Genomic DNA, 13142 nt, shown 5'->3' with positions numbered 1-13142 from the left:
TTTTATAGTGGAACAATTCATAAATGCAGAAGTTATATTATTGGCTAATTCCAGACTGATAAGAAATAGATGACTCTCGTTTTCCATGCAACTTATGCTTCCCTCTAATAAGTGCTTCTCACTTTAGTGCATATTCTTCATTCCCTACAAGGCCAAAGTGGTATCTGTAAAGGCATTTACTTCTCCTAAGATTTATCACCTTGGAAAACAAGAGCCCTTTTAATATTTTAACTATTAAAAAAATCTAATTTCCTTATATATCCTCCTTCCAGATCTTACATTTTAAAAAGCACCAGTCAATTCTATTAACCTGGAAAATGTAAATTAAAAAAACAAAAGTTATCTCTTGTGACTGTGCCTAAGGACTGTGCTACATAATTCACATATATATCTTGTTTATTCCTCTAAGCCCTATGAAATAGAGATTTGGTTTTCACAGATAAAGAAACTTGCCCCAAATCATTAAACTGGCAGGGCTGAGATTCCAGCAAAGGTTTATCTGACTCTCAAACCACTATAATATATTCCTCCAGGAAACAAAGCAAATATTTCACTGTGCTGCTGATAAAATGTATACACTTGCAGATTTCAGCATACATTAACTCTCAAAAGTCTTTTATAAACATACTGTTAAAGCTATTTGGTGATTTCGTTAAAGCAAAGATTGGCATTCAAATGTCACAAACAGAAATACATACATTGAACTTGAAGCCAGGACTTCTCAATCATAATACTACTGACATTTTGGACAAGGTAATTATTTGCTGTGTGGCCTCTGTCCTGTGCATTGTAGGATGTTTAGTAGTATCCATGGCAGTATCCACTAAGTGCCACTAGCACACCTCCCCACCCCCAGCTGTGACAATCAAAAACATGTCCAAATACACCAAATTTTCCCTGGGGGGTTAAAATTACACCCTGCAGAGAACCACTGAGTTAAGCTAATTGCCCATAACAACTGGTTAAAGACTGTACTGATCTGATTTGGACTGGAGATAAGAAAGAGCTCTCCTAAAACCTAGTTTAGTGAAGATTTCTCATACACCATGCTATAGCTCCTTAACAGAAAGCACTTATTAAACTGGACAAAATGTACAGACTTCAAAATGTGACCATCTATCTTTTACCACATTGGTAATAGTAAATATAAAGTACCATTTCTCAGCTTAAAAGTTTTTAATTTTTAATTTTTTTTTCTGTGGACTCATCTGACTGAAAGTCTCTCAGCTTTTACACTAAGGTGAAGATGCCTATTGTTTTTGGACCACTGTTCAAATAACAGTTACTAGACACTCTCCAAAGCCTAATTACAGCCAGGCATAGTGGTTCACACCTGTAATCCCAGCACTTTGAGAGGCTGAGGTAGAAGGATCGCTTGAGTCCAGAAGTCTGAGTTCGAGACTAACCTAGACAACATAGTGAGACCTTGTCTCTGCAAAATATTAAAAAATTAGCCAGGCATGGTGGCACACCTGTAGTCTCAGCTACTCAGCAGGCTGAGGTGGGAAGACCGCTTGAGGTTGCAGTGAGTCGAGATCATGATGCTGCATTCCAGCCTGGGCAACAGAGCAAGACTCTGTCTCAGAAAACAACAACTAACCTATTTACCACATTCTGGATATGTGTTTAAACACAAACCCAGAAATGTGCATAATATTGCCTGAAGTAGTAGTAGTGACAGTAGTAAAAACAGCAGCAACAATAAAAGACTAGCAGCTAATATATACAATTTACTATCCGATTCTGCTTTAAGCACTTTACATGGATTATATAATTTAATCCTTCAACTTCTTCAACCCTCTTCAAGCCCTCTAAGGTAGGTACTATTACTATTATTCGTATTTTCTGAATGAAGAAATAGAGGCATAAAGAGCTCAAATAACTTTCCCAGGATCTGGTTTTGGAGTCTCTATTTGTAACCACTATCTACAAAGAACAATGCAATTATCATCTCCTTGGTTCCAAATACTCTCTCTCTTGTACTGGGTGAAGTTTTTCCCACCAGCTGTATCATATGCCTTTGTCAAGGCACACTATTGACACCTTGCTCAAGTCTGACATTATGCCACTGATCATCCCTCTTTAGGGACAAGACATAAACTCATTCACCTATACTGCTATCCAATTCATATTTTTCCATCTTGAGTAAAGAATACACATACCACTTTATTAAATGTTCTGATAAAGCAGACATTGCATATCTATGGCAATGCCCTGATATATTTGTCCAGTAACATTATTAAAAAACAAATGAAGTTAATTAGACATAAATAATTCTTAGCAAACATACGCTACACACTGATCATCACTTTTATTTTTGTGACCATTCTTTTAAAAAAATGTGATCTACAATTCTGCTAGACACCAACATAAGCCATGAATCTAAAGTTTTCAGAATTTACCATTTCCCCATTTTTGCAAATGGACTCTCTGGCATGCTTCCCCCTCTCCATGATTTTTCCAAGATTACTCCCAAGTGGTTTTATCATCACACTGGCATGTTCTTTCAACATGCTCAAGAATTCAGGTCACTTAAAGCAGTTAGGATTTAGAGTGGTTTAAGGAAGTGGGTAGGTGTTCTGTGTCAAATAGATGGTGCAGGTGATGAGGTGGGGCTGTGAGCAATGCCTAGTCCTGGAATAGATGCCGTATTTCATGGTCTTCGATGAAGGTGGCATTGTTCTCTTGTATGATGACATGCCAACAGATACTCCGACAGATGGACTCTCTCAGAATTGGATGTTCTGATCAGACACGCTGAGACTTTCTCACCTCCACATAACTAGTTTTAGCGCTCACAGTGTGCCTTTCATGAGCTCACCATTCTTAAACAGATTCAACGCTAATCTAGGTGCTAACATAAATTTAAAAATATTTCAGTTAGCATATAAAACACTGCAGGTATGCACTCACACACAGGGGATTCAACTAGAGAAAGCCTGAGTTGTACATGTGAGGCGCAGGAGGAAAATGCACACACTGAACTAAAAAAGGTCTTCAGAAAAAAAGTAGAAGAAAGTTACCGGAGATCAGCAACACTAAGGCAGCCACTTGCATTAACGAGCTCATCAACAGTAGGACTTTCTCAGTTAATATTTGAAAGCCGTAAGCTTCTAGAGTAAATGTGTAATTCCTTGAACTTTGATAATTTGGCGCTGGGACAATGAGGCGCTTTTAAATCACTTAAAAATCTGCTTTGAACCAAGAACCTCCTCTGGATCATTTCAAACAGAAAAATCAACACTATTTTAGGAGCAATTGGAGTCACATAGGAAAAATAACCAACCTTAAATGCTAACTTCCAACATTAAATTAACTAGCTGTGAAATTTGGAGCAGGTAATACAACCTTACGGAGCCTGTTCTTCAACTATAAAACAGGGATAATAATACCTCCAGTTCTTAGGCCTATTGTGAAAACTAAATGAAGTAACGTATACAAAGCATCTCAGTACCTGATAAAAGAGATCCTTAAATATTCAGCCTTTATACAACGATTAGGTGAAACTAATAAAATTCCAAATTTAATAATCTCTTTGGATTTTAGGCATCTTAGAGATATAATAAAATATTGTTCCATTCTCACCACCTGAGGGGGCCTTTCCAACTGCCTCAGTGGACTTGAGAACAGGGGACTTAGGCCATTTCTCCCAAGATTACAGGCTGTTTCTCAAAGAGGATTCTAGGCTGTTACCTTTCACACAGAGGCATTTGATCAGTTCAACTCGGAGCAAAAGAGACTTAACAATTAGCCTGTGAGCTTGAAAACAGTGTTACTAGGAGCTCATAGGGTAATTTAAAGTTTCTAACAAATTATTTTAATCATTCCATTTAGAAGTGGTTTCTTTCCAGGGAAGTTTCCTTTATAGACCTTAAAAAAAAAAAAAAAAAAAAAAAAAAGCCAGCTGCGAAGAATTTTCTTCCTCTCTCCATGACAGTCTATCTTTTGACTGCATCCCAGTCTGTATCTTCATAAATGCAGGAGTATAATGATGCTATTCATGACTTGGTCATTCATATTCATAACTTCATAATTCAGTTTACAATTCTTCTCACCATCCTTTATGTTACTGGGACATCTTTAACCTGTCTTTCCTGTACACAATCAGTGCTGCTGATCGTGGTAACTTCCCTGTTGCATTGTGTATATCCTCAGTCGTCACGGGATTCCGCTTTCCCTGTCCCCCACCTCCCCAAACTCTTGCAAGAAAATAAGTTACTTGGCACTATACAACTCCACTAATTTCTTGTGTAGAAAAGCAGATTTTTTAAGAGGCTCACTGGACTTATTTCTACATAAATTTAAAAGTGGTAACTCAATTGGATAAAAATGTTATGATAAATATTTGTAGCATTCAGGGTAACAGAATTTAGTCTCCAGATTTCCTATTTTGGTACAACTACACAAAGCAAACACAAATAGGAAAAAAAAGGCAAATGTCATGCATTCTTCTCCATGTATTTATTGACAGATTCCACAAGAGCGATTACCTGGCCACACTAAACGGGAATCATGGTTATGGAGTAAACACGATCAGTCCAAAACACAGGGGCACGTGCTTTCTTGTGGCACTTAATACCAAGCTCATTCACAAGCCAGCTTCCACCCAACCAAAGGAGTTGGCAAAAGGTCTGTTTCGTACAGGGACCGGAGTTTGAGAAAGTGACTACTTCCCCAAAACTTACTAACCAAATTAGACACAATCCCATTCTCTCAAAAACCGCCATTAGGAAAACTTGATAACCCCAAGCAGAAACCACCCCCATCCTTGGTTCTCACGCATAGCAGTTAGCATCACGCAATATAAAGAGCACTTGTTGACTGAGCCTACCCATATCCTGACCCACTGCTTCAGCAACTGCACTGAACCGTCTCAGGTGTAAATAGCTAGTGCCTATTTGGTCATTAAAGCGCCATGCAGGAAAAATAAAGATTTCCCTTACTTCGCCGTAGTAGAAGAACTGGCACTGATTGCGGTATTTTAATCGGTCCCCACCGTCTGTGAGTGTATTTTAATGAACCACAGCATCTCGGGAGCAACACTTACGGTCTCTCCTTCCCCGAGGCAGTGTCTCCTGGAAAGTTCCTGGGGCACCAAGTTTGCGCGCGGCTCCTCGCGCTCAGGGTGCGCGCAGCCAGCCCTGGCGCGGGCGGAAAGGCAAGCGCGGTGAGTGGCGCGGAGACCCCGGGCGCGGCTCTTGCTGGGCGCCCGCGCCTGGATCGGTCCCGGCGGTCCCGCTCCCCTGCCTGCCCCGCCCTGGTGCTGGGACAGCGGCGCTGCGGAGCCAGGCGTCCGGAGTTGGGGGGCGGCAGGCGGATGCGCTGATCCTCTCCCGGGGTCAACTGCGAGCTGGAATCCCAGCCCGACCTCAGAGGCTCCAACAGCGAGGTTGGCGGGTGTGGCCCCGCAGCAGAGGGTTTTTGGAATGCAGGGTGTGGCCCTCTACCACGGCAAAAAAGAAATGAGTCAGCCCGTTCAATCCTAACCAATAAGCACGTTCAGTGTCGGTTAAGGCGGAACTTTCCTTTCTTGATTTATACCAAGCTTAGCAGACTTTCACAGCCTATTCTTTACGCCTTTGCCAACTTCGACATAACTTCTAGAAAATGGTAGGTTGCCTTTGAAAACGCTTGAGAAACAAGGATTAATCTGACGAAGGATACTTCAGTGGATGTACATTAGTTTCGATTAGTAAAAGTTCTTGAGTTAGGCAGAGATATTGGGTGCAAAGAGCGTGAGACCTGGGATCAAAGCAGATTTGGATCAGACCTCTGACACTGTATGGCCTTGAGTAAATTGATTATCATCAATGAGGGGGCTAAAATGCCCACCTAACAGTTTACAGATTGCGACAGTCCCCCCATATGCAGTTTCGCTTTCTGCTGTGTCTGTTACCTGCCCGGCTTCAGTTGCAGTCTGAAAATATTAAATGGAAAATTCCAGAAATAAGCAATGCATAAGTTTTAAATTTCATGTCATTCTGAGATTGTTAAAATTGTTATATTTTATCATTAGTTACTGTTAATCTCTTACTGTGCCTAATTATAAATTAAACTTCACCATAGGTATGTATAGGAAAAACCATAGTATATATAGGGTTCAGGACCATCGAGGTTTCAGGCATCCACTGGGGGCTGTGGAACATACATACCATCTGGGGATAATGGGGGAACTACTGTATATGTAACAATACATGCAAAGCATTTACCACAGTGCTGGATGTAGAGTAGGCACTCAAAAAATGCTGTCTTGTCCCTCTGAGCCCTGAATACGAATCTCCAAAATTGTAAACAAACTGGCTCGTAATTTTCAAAAATTGTTTCCTATATTAAATGTCTAAAGAATTTTAGAGCTGAAATAGTTCTCTGGTATTCCCTGGTCTGAGTCCTTTATTTAAGTGGTGAGAAACTTAAGAAGCTTTAGGTTTAGGATTCTTGAATTTGGTATTCTTACTCTACAATAGAAAGTTTATTGGTAGCAAATAAGGCTTAAAATTGGAATGATTTCATTTAGGTCACAGGTAAACCTACTTCTAAAAAAGTATGAGGGATTTTTGGAAATATTCTATCTGGGTCACTGTGCCCTAAACATTATTTTGTAATAAAAATACTTAAAAGAAACTTTATTAAGGAATTGGCAAATTACAGGGGGCTACAGAAGTGCTAATTCCTGAGGGCCCATTAAGAAATGAGTTGATTGCCAGTGCCAAAAGAGAGTTTCTAGATGGGAAGAAAAAAAAAAAATGTTAAGTTACAAATTAAACATTCTTTGCTTTGGAGATCTCCTGAGCAAAGATCTCTTTGTTTAGAGTCATTCCACAGGCCAAGGTTTCTTGAAAATACTCATTAGCCAAAGATAAGATCTAAAGTGAGATCAACAAAATGCTGTTCTTTTCTCCAAAGCAGCACAGGAGAGTGGAAAGAACACTGCACAAAAAGTCAAGAGCTCCCTTCTTGGTCTCGGGTCTGCCAATAAGTGACAGGGTGAACTGCTTCATCTCTCTCTGAGGATCTCTAAGAGTGTTTCCAGTTGGAAACCAAACTATGGTCAAAAGAGCAGAAGCAAGATTGGCCTACAGCCCCACATTTATCCTTAGCAACAGGTACTTAACATATTAAGTTGGGTCTGTGTCCTAGATGATGAAGCTGTCAAATCTCTCTTGACCCTCATTTCCTCATAAAGGTAATCTTACTCTCCTAGACACTTTAAGTTAAATTCTGGAATCATCTGAGCTCCCTCTTTTCTCTCTTGACAGTTCACTACCAATAGGTGTAACATGAAGGCTACTTTCATATCTGGACCATTTTTTTCCATTCCTGGTTCAGGCATGCATCCCCTCTGCCTGAGTCACTGAGGCTGAGCATCTTCCAGCTGTTGTTCCAGCAGGCGGGCCCCTCCCTCTATGCCTCTCAACACATCATCATCATCATCACATGACAAATGTCAAAGTCGAGCATGCCATCAGGTCATAAACCTTTTCCTCTCAGACAATTAGATAATTTTATAGTAGAGATCAAAAGGAACACAATTTGCTTTACGGGCAGCTTTCCTCAAACATTCATGTAAATTAATGTGTATTTTTAAGAGCACTGATTTTCTGTTTATATAATTGTTACAGTGAGCTATACTGGCTGAACTGATAATACGTTGGCTGTTATATCAAGGGCAGCAGCTCTTTTACATGAGAAGACTACATAAAGCTTAAGTGTATATGAACAACTCAATAAACTTCTTAACACTGTAGTCTAAAAAATACAATTGTGTTTGTGTGGACATAGCGAGATATTTTGAGATCTATGATGGAGGAAGGGAAAGGCAGCACAGACAGGAAAGAGAGATGATCTAGTTTGTTTGTATTGTTTAGGATCCAGCCAAGCTTAACATTCAGAGTAGGTGTTCTCTCCAGGAAGAAGGAAGGCTTCATGAATATGTTCAGCTGCAACCATAAAGCACTTAAAAGATGTTTCCAATAATCCTTATGCTTCAGAAATAAGAACAACACTGTGACCAATGTGGTTAGAACATTCCCACAAGAGAACAGGATAACTGGTTCTAGGATGCCTTGTTGTCTCAAATTAAAATTCAAAGTACACAGATTCTAAATATATAGTTACCAAAAAAGAGTGACGGTGAACCTGCGGGTCCAGTGCCATGACATTTATAGGCACTCGAATCCTGGCCTTTACCTCTGCAACCCCTGCTCTTAAAAACCCTCTGCCAAATAACCTGCTGGTCCACTCCTTGTTCTTCTAAAGCAGAGGGCACATTACTAGCACCATACCTAGGGACAGTGAGTGCTTACCATTTTATGTTGACTTGTCTTCCACTTTAAATATAGGTTTAACTTTCTCAGAATCAGGGCTCAGTCAGTTTGAAATTCCATTCCCCACCTGAATGGCTCCCACTGGTGGCAGGAGATAAAACTTAGAGACGCTCCTCACTTTCCCACCACTTCCTTTAACAGACTGTTCAGACATTTGCCTGCAAATTTAAACTGACCACCTCTCAGTCATAGCATGACCTCCTGGAACTAGCACCTGCTTGCTTTAAACCCACCAATTAAAGCTCCCCTTAGGAAACATATTTGGATAACACACTGGACCCCAATAAGATGTTGGCCCATGGGTCTCTTTATCTTTGCCTGTGCTCCCTGGCCTATGTAGTGGAGACGGTGGGGGCCTCTGAGTGTGCCATGTACACTCAAGGGTCTAAAAATTCTTGAACTTTCACATTGTGGTTGGAAGCCGTGCTCATACCTAGTGGAGAGGCTGCCCCAAAGGGACCCATGCAGGGGCCTCCCATGTTGGTGCTCTTTAGTCCAGGCCTCGCAGCTGCTGGGTGGTTACCAGCTAAGGTGACAGAGTTTCATTCAAAGCACTAGGCTCTCACCATGCCCCCTGCCTGACAACCTTCTTGCATTCTTTTTACTACATATCCCATTCCAGACCACTAAAACCCTTCCTTCTCCTAGAACTTGTGTCACTGGCAAAAGCCCTGGGGATCTCTCCTCTCCTCCAAATACCTACAGATCTTATTCTTTATACTTCCATTTCACAACTAACACAAGGTGTTAGCATCCTTCCTTCTTTTTGAGATCCCTGACCTTTCACTCTCAGCAGACAGTCAAAATCCATCTGAGGTAGACATTGTGTTTCTGAGCCTCTGTATCCCCCAGGGCCTAGCAGATTCTGAATAAATAGTCATTGTTGTTGATATAATGATGCTTAAGTTATATAACAGCCACAAAGGAGAAAAGAAAACGTTCCCTTTGACTGCTGACACATCAAGAATAAACAAATATTATAGCTGTTCAAACCAGTTGGCAAGCAGAACCCAAGCAGCAGATGCGTTTCTGTGCTCTTCATGGCATGTTCCAACAATACAGAATGCTACTGACACAGCAAATCTGATACTTCCTAAAAGGAAGTGGAGTTTACAAAACAGAGTTGTCATGTAAAATCCCAGTTCCCCAAACACGAATCCATTGAAGAGAACAGAAGCAGCAAATCATTCTATCTTCCCTTTCAAATAAGGAACACATAGATACATATTTGATAATCTTGCCAAAGTACCAATTCTTCCTTAAATGTAAACATCTCTCTGAACCACAAACATCTGTTTACCAACAGATGCTCCTAACCCATAATGGTAGCAAAGGACAGTTCTTCAAGACAATTCATAACTCCTAGAACTGTCATAGGTATACATTTATTATATGGCATTTGCATTATATGACATCATAGGTATATAAAAGTTTTACGATATTTGCATTAGAGCAAGCCTCTGTCGTTACCACCCGCACATACATTCATTCACTGGTATCCTTTGATTAGCATTAACATATTTCTTCTTTGATGACAGATGGGGAAAAAAACACTACCACTGTTCTCAAAAGGCTGTGTCTGTCCTATTATGCAACTAAATAATGTATTAAAATTGCCCATGACAAAGGTACTGACTTTCTAAATAACTACTCCAAGTATAAACAACCAAATGAATTAGTCAGCAGTGTTTAACTTGCAGGTAACAAAAATGGCACTTGAGGCATCACGGGCAAAAGCAAGGTGAGCCACACTGGCTCTAAATATCCCAGCAAAAGGAAAGCCACAGGGGCAGCTGGGCACGAGGATCAGCTCAACACGAACTGCACCAGGACAAGATAGCATCTTTGTTTCTGGTGCTTTATCATTGGCTTTATCCTTCATTCTTAAAGTGTGCCTTTTCCCACTTAACTCCTAGCTCTGCCTCCAAGACAGACAATTCCTCCTTTCACAGTTGCAATTTTAAAAACTGTAAGAAAAACTCACGGGTCCAGTTTGGAGCCATGTGCTCCTAACTGGCTGTTCTACACTAGGACCACCTGGTTGGTTTGGTGAGAGGAGCAGTAAGTTCTCTAGAAGAAAATGGGTTTAACTCTCAGAAGTAGAAGGAAGGTCTTGTTTACCCCAAACACATCATCATCTATCAAGAAATTCCAAGCCATCGTCAACCAGGTAATAAATTACATTCTAAAAGTTCACTTCTAGAGTCAAAAGTCAATGAACCCTTCTTAGACAAGGTGGCATGGGAAAAAAAATTAAGTCCATGAACTCTTATGTAACACTTGAAATACCTTTCACTTGAAAGCTGGCTTCTCTGGCCAGTCCTTAAAAACCTATTTAACTCATAATTTAATGAAATTATATGTCAATGAAATAGAATGCTGAATAATATTTCTAATACTGTACTCAAACTCCATTCATGACATTGTTCCTAAAGGAAAATGTATTTGAAATTCCATTTAGAACAAGAAAAACATGTTCAATTTAATGCATTTACCGAGTACCAACTAATGACAATGGCTTTCATTTTATACACATTATTTTACATTTAATCCATATACAACACTGCAAGGCAGATATTAACAACTACACTGAACCCACAAAGAAACAGTCCAGAAAGGTATATATGTCCAAGCTCAATCATCAAGACAAGTCAGAGCCAGCTGCACAGCCATGTTTGACCTGAAAGCTGGGACTATTGTGTCTAATACAGAGAGCAGCTAGCTAGGGGTGGGCTCACAGATGAGAAGATTGAGAGTGAATGTATCAGATTCTGTGTAAATACCTAAAACGTGAAGGAACTAGAGAGCAGTCACAGTCACTAGCCAGATTTAACTTTCTATTTCTTAAAAGAAAGTACTTCTCTATGGCTGAATACAGAAAAATATTTCTCTAGGTAGGCTTTAAGCTACCTGATCCTTGTACTTACATGAAGATCATTTGAAAATTAATGATTTGTAAATAGTATCTTCATAAAAAGTGTCTTTTGCCCTGTTAAAAAAAGAAGGTACTATCTATATATCTATATTAAAATACCTGTCTAAAGTGTTTTAACCTAGGAAATACCATTCTGGACATTGGCGTTGGCAAGGAGTTTATGACTAAGTCCTTGAAAGCAATTGCAACAAAAGCAAAAGTTGACAAGTGAGAATTAATTAAAGAGCTTCTGCACAGCAAAACAAACTATCAACAGAGTAAAGAGACACCCTACAGAATGGGAGAAAATATTTGCAAACTATGCATTTCACAAAGGTCTAACATTCAGAATCTATAGGGAGCTTAAACATTCAACAAACAAGAAACAACCCCATTAAAAAGTAGGCAAGGAACATGAACAGACACTTCTCAAAAGAAGACATATGAGCATAGCCAACAGACATACAAAAAAATGATGAGCCATCACTAATCATCAGAGAAATACAAATCAAAACCACAATGAGATACCATTAATCACAATGGCTATTATTAAAAAGTCACACCAGTTAGAATGGCTATTACTAAAAAGTCAGAAAATAATATGTTGGCAAGGTTGCAGAGAAAAGAGTATGCTTATCCACTGCTGGTGGGAATGTAAATTAGTTCAGCCACTGTGGAAAGCAGTTTGGCGATTTCTCAAACAGCTAAAAATAGAATTACCATTTGATCCAGCAATCCATTACTGCATATATAATCAAAGGAAAATAAATCATTATACCAAAAAGACGCATGCACTTATATGTTCAATGCAGCACTATTCACAATATCAAAGACAGGGAATCAACCCAGGTGCCCATCAACGGTAGACTGGATAAAGAAAATGTGGTACATACATGCCATGGAATACTACACAGGCATAAAAAAGAATGAAATCATGTCCTTTGCAGCAACATGGATGGAGCTGGAGACCATTATCCTAAGTAAATTAACGCAGAAACAGAAAACCAAATACCACATGTTCTCACTTATAAGTGGGACCTAAGCATTGGGTGCACATGGATATGAAGATGGGAACAACAGACATCGAGGATTACTAGAGAGGGGAGGAAGGAAGGGAGGCTGAAAAACCACCTATTGAGTACTATGCTTACTACCTGGATAATGGGATGAATTATTCTCCAAACCTCAGCATCACGCAATCTACCCATATAACAAACCTGCAAATGTACCCCCTGAATCTGAAATAAAAATGGAAAATTTTTAAAAAGCTGTGAATATTTAAACATGTTTTGTAGATCAGGTTGACAAGAATGAATAAGTCTGACATTTCTCATTACATTAATTTGAGGTGTGCAAGTTAAAACTCTTTTTTGCCTGAAGACACTCTGGCAATGTGTATGAAAATAAAAAGTATGCATCCCTTTAATTATATCTGGAAATATATCCAAAAATATATGTACAAAGATATTCATTGATATATCATCTGTAATAGAGAAAACAGGAAACAATCTAAACATACATCACCAGGATATTAATTAAAATAGATATAATAATAAAATGGAGTGGTATGTATTAAAAATTACAATATTGATTTAGAGAATGTGCTGTAGCACATTGTTAAGTGGATAAAAATGATTTAATGAAAAACAAAAGTAAAAAAAGATTCACCAAAATGTTAACAGAATCTGGGGCTGATTTTCTACTTTCTTTACATTTTTCTGTGTTGCTTGAATTCTCCAAAATAAAAGTATTTTTTGCTTATAAAAATCTTTTAAGAGAAAATTAAAATTGGAAAAAAACAACTAACACTAATGTGACTCAGGTCTGCCAAAATAAATGCGGTGGACACATTTATCAATATTAATGGTATTTCATACCTTTAAAAAATCTGGTTATGCAGTATT

At 39.1% G+C, this 13142-nt stretch overlaps 1 protein-coding gene across 4 annotated transcripts in view; it reads right to left on the bottom strand.

Moving 5' to 3' along the window:
• The window catches only part of LOC105480969 (sphingomyelin synthase 1), a 310632-nt gene that overhangs the window by 101493 nt on the left and 195997 nt on the right, over positions 1-13142 (bottom strand). Inside the window, exon 1 of one of the 4 annotated variants that reach the window (XM_011740215.3) lies at positions 5048-12734. The exons of the other annotated variants lie outside the window; for them this stretch is intronic. The gene's annotated coding sequence lies outside the window, so the exon portion shown is untranslated. Of the gene's footprint in view, positions 1-5047; positions 12735-13142 lie in introns of those variants that run through there. 4 annotated transcript variants of the gene reach the window in all.

Source organism: Macaca nemestrina, chromosome 9, assembly GCF_043159975.1.
Source record: "Macaca nemestrina isolate mMacNem1 chromosome 9, mMacNem.hap1, whole genome shotgun sequence".
In the NCBI taxonomy this organism is placed as follows: Eukaryota; Metazoa; Chordata; class Mammalia; order Primates; family Cercopithecidae; genus Macaca; species Macaca nemestrina.
This window is presented reverse-complemented; position numbering and strand designations above follow the sequence as displayed.